The 6,000-nt window shown below is 42.5% G+C and overlaps 1 long non-coding RNA gene across 1 annotated transcript in view; it reads left to right on the top strand.

The window, feature by feature from the left end:
* The first annotated feature begins 324 nt into the window (after positions 1-324).
* The window catches only part of LOC116657286, a 237,966-nt gene continuing 232,290 nt past the window's right edge, over positions 325-6,000 (top strand). Inside the window, exon 1 of the long non-coding RNA XR_004312415.1 lies at positions 325-512. This is a non-coding gene — a long non-coding RNA (uncharacterized LOC116657286). The remainder of the gene's footprint in view (positions 513-6,000) is intronic.

Here is a 6,000-nt window from a genome sequence, read left to right as displayed (position 1 = left end):
GGGATTTATAGTGTTCATCGGCCTGTTACGTCATCACCAACCAATCAGACAACTGTGCAGAGCTGACCACGCCCCCTGTGACCCCCTCCCTCACCTGCATTTAATTAGGCTTTGCTGATACCCTTCAGGGAACTCGAGGTTTTTTTTGGTGGGAGCTCCACCCACCCCCCGCCCCCAACCCTCCCCCAACCCCCCTACCCCAGCTCTTCGCTCCACCCTGTGGTAAACCTCACTCTGCCCCAAACTTCGAGGTTTCGGTGTGTTTGGCCTCACAGTGCGTCGGGCACGGACTTGCCTCCGCTAACAGTTTTGGTCAAGCGGGTCCCAGAGTCTGTGCCCGCGGCGGGTCGACCCCGGCCCGGGCCCCTCCCCCGGGTGGCAGCAGCGGCCGGGGCTCACTTCGCTCAGGGCGTCTCGGAGGGCCCTCCCCGAAAGGCGCAGGCCGTCCCAGCGCGAGGCTGTTTGGAGCCAGAACCTTCCAGAGCTGCGTCCACACCCCGGGTCGCCTGAGGGTGAGTGACCCCAGCCCCCGCAGGCTGGGAATTCTCTCCGCTGTCGGGGCCTGTCCGCACGGGGAGGGGGCCGCTCTGGGCTCAGGGCCGGCCGCTCCGCGTCCTGTTTGGAGCTCTCCAGGCCCTGCTGTTTGGGGGCCCCGGCCTAGGAGTACAGGCGGAATTTTTAGACGACGTCTCCTCAGGTTTGCCGTCTGTGCGACCGGAGCTGCTTTGCGGCTTGTGCTTCTGTGGGCCTGGTTTTGGGGTGAGCCACGCGGCTTGCGCAGGAGGGAAAATCCCGCCCGCTCCTTCCCGGCGGCTTCCCCGGCGGGGCCGGCGCCACACTGGGTCCGGCCTCCTTCCGGAGCTGGGCTCACGCGTTTGCAGGCCTCCGTCTGGGCGTGGGAGTGGAATTTGGGGGCTACACCTAGTTAAAGCTTTGTTTGTGGGACCGTGTTTGTTGTTTGTACGTGTGTCAGAACTGGCACTGACCGGTTGAGATGTCTCTGAGTAACAGGGTCACGTGTGAGGACACCAGGGTGTCCTTCCTTGTTGGTTGGCCTCGCCCGGGGCAGAGCCTTGGTCGGGACTTTCCCTCGTCCAGCCTCCTCTCTGAAGGGGCGCTGGTTGGGGTTCTCCCCTTTTGGGCTGGCGGGGCTTTGGTTGGGAATCTCGCTGTGGGGGCTAGGGAACTGTGACCCTGACAGACGGTTTTCAATTGCTTGATATTTGGTAACATCAGCTGTGAATAATTGTGTGGATGATCAGAGCTCTGTTCCATCTTATATACAGTCCTCCCAGAGTGTATTTTGCAAAACTGGGAGATCTTCAGCTATGCTGCCTTAAATGAAAGAAAATGGTATTTTTTACTGTAACAAGATGTGAGCTCAGGGCTCCCTGAAATCTGGAGAACAGTGGCCCTAATGGCTCTGCTGTTGTATCAAAGTGGGCCTTTTGCAACTTGGCTTTTATCTTAGGGGTGTGTGTGTGTGTGTGTGTGTGTGTGTGTGTGTGTGTCTTGGTACCTGAGTCCAAATCCTGTTCTCTCTTCCTACTTTTGCTGAAAGTGAGGCATGTGAATGTGAGCAAATTATATATATATATAATTGTCTGTTACTGTTATTTCTTTAAACTGAAGTGCACATTTAGGAACTGGGGGAAAAAATCCCTGAAAATAGCCAAGATGCTTGGGTTTTGTATAAACCCTTAAAGGAGGGATTTACACTTCTCTCCCTGAGTCTTTGGGATGTAAGTGACCTGCCTGGGCTCTCGAGGAAAAAGTTTTTTGTTTTTTAAACTCAGGCAGAAAAACTGTGAGATCTATGGTTCAGTCTTTCTTTATGTAAAAACAAAATGTAAAAGAGCTCTATTTAATTGACTCTAAAAGTAAGCACTTTACAAATTACATACTTCTAAGTATAAAAGAAGCTAGACTACACATTTCAGGCTGATGTGCGCTAGGAAATATTCAACATTAAATTAGTATCTGATATGAAAGGTAGTTTAAGTTTGTTGGCATAATCAACCCAGACATGTCTTTTACTGTGCTTAGGTTTACTGAAGGTCAATAGGTTCTTGTTGTTTCTGTTGTAGAGTTTGTTAGAAAGAAAAAAAATTCAGTGAGTTTGGTATGATAAAATTCTTATAAGTAAATTAAATGCAAATAACATAAGAGCTTTTGATTGAATGCTTTGAAAATAATTGTTTCAGGAATGTCTACTTAAAATTGATCTCTCCATACTTAGTAACCTGAAATTTTAGAGTTGTGTTAACTTAAATTAAATGATGGAAGTTTGTTGACTAGCTAGGTCATTTCTGAACAAAATGAGATATTGGAACATTATTTACTGAACATTGGCTTCCCTTTACAGAGCAACTAAAGGTGTTTAGGACTATTATTAAGTATGTTTGGTATCACACTGAGATATTTTCTACAAAAAGCACATTTTTAGAAATTATTGGTATTTATGTTTACCAGTCTGCAGAATGCTAATGTAAAAGACAGTTCATCATTGCTTACTTCTTGGTTTTCACTAGAAATTAAAGTCTTTAAGAACTGAGGATTCTAATTTAAGTATGTCATTAAAGCTACTAAAAATAATAAAGGAAACCTTTAAGTATACAGTAAGAAAGAAGGTTATACGTTTTGAGTTTAAAAATATATGTATTTTTGTCCTAAAGCTGGTTATTTCTAAATGAAAAAAATGAGGGACAAACGAATACGAATACAGAAAGTTGCGGAAAGATTGTAGAAGGGCAGCCCTGAGAAAAGGGGCTTTGTGCGTAGTGGGGCTGGGATCAGATGACACTTAAGTAGGTAAGTGGATTTTGTTATTGTAAGTAGGCTGGTGCAGGACTAGACTTGGTTCCGCTCTGTTATGAGAACAAGTTCACTTCCTTGTGATAACAGATGCTTCTGATAACAGACTGTGTGAAACTTTCTGATGTTGTTCACAAACTTCCTATAAAATTCTAAAGTTCTTTTGGCTTCAGCTAACTTTGGGGTGCTTCTGAGGACCCCTGAGACATCTCAGAGAAAAATATTAAACTAACTCCGATTGGTTGGCATGTTAAATTACACAGCATTGTCAAAAGAGTGATACGCTTCCTCAGATTATTTGTTACAGATAAATGTTATTAGTAGAGATATTCTGGAAACTATAAGGTTTCTGAAACTTAGATCCGTCCTGGTATACTGCTGTCAGTCATAATTCTAGTTGTTCTGGTCATAATTCTAGTTCCAGTCTAGTTAGCTTACATGTTGTATGCCACAGCGACTTGATTAAGCTTCTTTGTCAAAAATATTGTAACCAGATCTTTAATCTTGCATTTTTAAGTCTTCTGTTATTTATGGATAGTTAAACTGATGCTTTGCAAAACTGCTCCATCTTCAATAAGATTTATGAAAAGACTTTTTGAGAAGTACAGATTTCTTGTAAGTCATACTGCTGACCTGGGTAAGATATTTAAAAAGTGTAATGAAAAGCCTGATTTTGTAAAACTATTAGTAAAAAGGATTAATTACATAGAATTGAGTAAACTGGTGAATATGGTTGTAATTTTTTGGTTTTGTCTGAAATATTACTGAGTCTTAATCTGTGTTTTTTAAATTGAACTGTTTACCAGATGTCTCCCTATCAATATTGAAAGTTATTCTTTCGCTTCGAACGACACTGTTGCCCACACCGTTTGGGATATAAAGAGAATTCTCTAATGAAGTTGTCACAGAGTAAAACCATCATGACGGATAACAGTGCTGGCTCTATAACAAGTCTGTTGCTAAAAACACTTGTACAGTGCTTGTGTCACAATTGGGTATAAGTGATAAGATGTATGGCTTATGAATTGTTTCCCCATTGACATACCTCTGAGCCTGTTCACGATATCTGGTTAGTTTTTCCCCCACCCGGATAACTAGGCAAATATAAAGGAGGCCCAGCACCGAGGGACATGATCTGACCCTGGGGCAGGAGCCATCACCCAGCATGGAGGGACGGATATTCTGATCATCAATGCTTTCTACTGAAAGATTTGCAGTGCAGTCAAAAGGGGAAATGATGGAGAAATCTGCACATATTGAGGTAAAGGGAAGTCATTCTGGCTTATACATAACTTTATGACCAAAGTAACCTATTTTATGTTCCTTTGGACATGCATCTGCTTTGGTCTTGAGGAAGGGAAGGCATATGAAAGTCAAAATGGAGTAGCTGTGGTTCAGACATTCAAGGTAAAACTAGGTGGCCCAGCAGGGCGGGGCATGATTTCAGACACGTTGGGAATTGTTGGGAACTCAGATTTTCTGAGCTGTGTCCTACTCAGGAGACCACCAACCATTCTCAAAGCAGTGTCTGCTGGCAGCTGCAACCTTATGACTTCAAGGTCCCTCTTGTAAATACTAAATTTTTAGACAATAAAATTGCTTTAGATTGGATGTTAGCGGGGAAAAAAGGAGATGTGAAATAGCCAATAGCTCCTATTATATTTATTTATATGTTTGTTTGTTTGTTTTTTTATGTAAATACCACATCAGAAGTTCAGACCTACTTAAATAAAGGTAGACAACTGGCTACCTGGCTATAATACTCCCCCGAAGTGCCAGGTCCAGGCTGGTGTTTAGGCTTATTCTCCTGAATTCCTCAGGGAATGAGAATGAGGTCTATTTTGCCTAAGATGTTCTGGTTGTCACTCCTCCAACTACTTCTGCTTGGGTCTGTTGGCACCAAAAGGGTGGACTAGAGGACTGGGATCTTGATCATACAAGACTCAGATCTAGGAGTTGAAACTCAGGAATATTTTCAATTTGGTGTCCATCCCCTGAACTGAAGTAGAACTAAAGTATACCCCATTTCAGCAGGAAGTAGCCAGAGCGGCCATTGCCCCATTCCCTGAAAGATTTGGGGAAAGATGAAACAGGATTGGAGGTTGAAACCAAGTGTCTCTAAAACCAGGTTCCTCTGCCAAGTTTGTGATTAATCTCTTTGTCCAAAACATTATTCCCTTTCTTGTTCGACACCTGTTCTTAAGATTGAGGACAATCAAAGAAAAGGCGGGGGGATTGTAACTGAGCAGGACCCTCTGAGGCCTTCCCGGGACAAACCCTCCCCCCATACCCTCTGTTATAGCTTAAGCCAAATTATTAATTCTCGTGCTGTTGTCCTGCTTGAGATCAGTTTGCTGAGTTTTCCACACCCAGCCATGTCAGTTGGATTAAACTGCATGCATCTGTTTGCCAACTGGATTATTGCTGGTGAAACTGGGTAGTTGCTCATTTATGAGAAATACAGGATCCAATACTCTGGTTCTGACTACAGCATGACATTTTAGAAAAGTGATATTGTCTAAGAGTGATATTGACCATTGACGACACCCAGTGTGACTTTTCTTTCTGCACTAATCTTGAAGGAAAGTTTTCAAATGCATTTATCAAACAATTGACAAGAAGTTCCTTCTTGTTCCATTTGTAAAGCTTCAGTTTTGTACTTCATTGTATATATTTTTTTTGTTGTTAACTTTTAGAGGGAAATGTCTCACCTCCTCCCCCCTTTTTAAAAATTGAAGTATTGTTGGTTTATAATATTGTGTTAGTTTCAGGTGTACAGCAAAGTGATTCATAAAAATACACACATACCCCACACACATATATATTCTTTTTTAGATTCTTTTCCATTACGGTTTCCTACAAGATATTGAATACAGTTCCCTGTGCTATACAGTAGGACCTTGTTGTTTATCTGTTTTATATATAGTGGTTTGTATCTGCTAATCGCAAACTCCCAGTTTATCCCTCCTTCCCTGCCCCTTTCAAACCCTTTGGTAGCCATAAAGTTTATTTTCTATGTCTGAGTCTGTTTCTATTTTGTAAATAAGTTAATTTGTATCATTTTTTAGATTCCACATATAAATGGTATTATATATTATATTTGTCTTTCTCTGTCTGATTAGTTCACTTAGTATGATCATCCCTAGGTCCATCTGTGTTGCTGCAAGTGGTCATTTTATTCTTTTT

The sequence above is a fragment of the Camelus ferus genome, chromosome 17 (assembly GCF_009834535.1).
Source record: "Camelus ferus isolate YT-003-E chromosome 17, BCGSAC_Cfer_1.0, whole genome shotgun sequence".
Taxonomy (NCBI): domain Eukaryota; kingdom Metazoa; phylum Chordata; class Mammalia; order Artiodactyla; family Camelidae; genus Camelus; species Camelus ferus.
The sequence above is the reverse complement of the archived record's forward strand: the minus strand, read 5'-3'. Positions and strand labels throughout refer to the sequence as shown.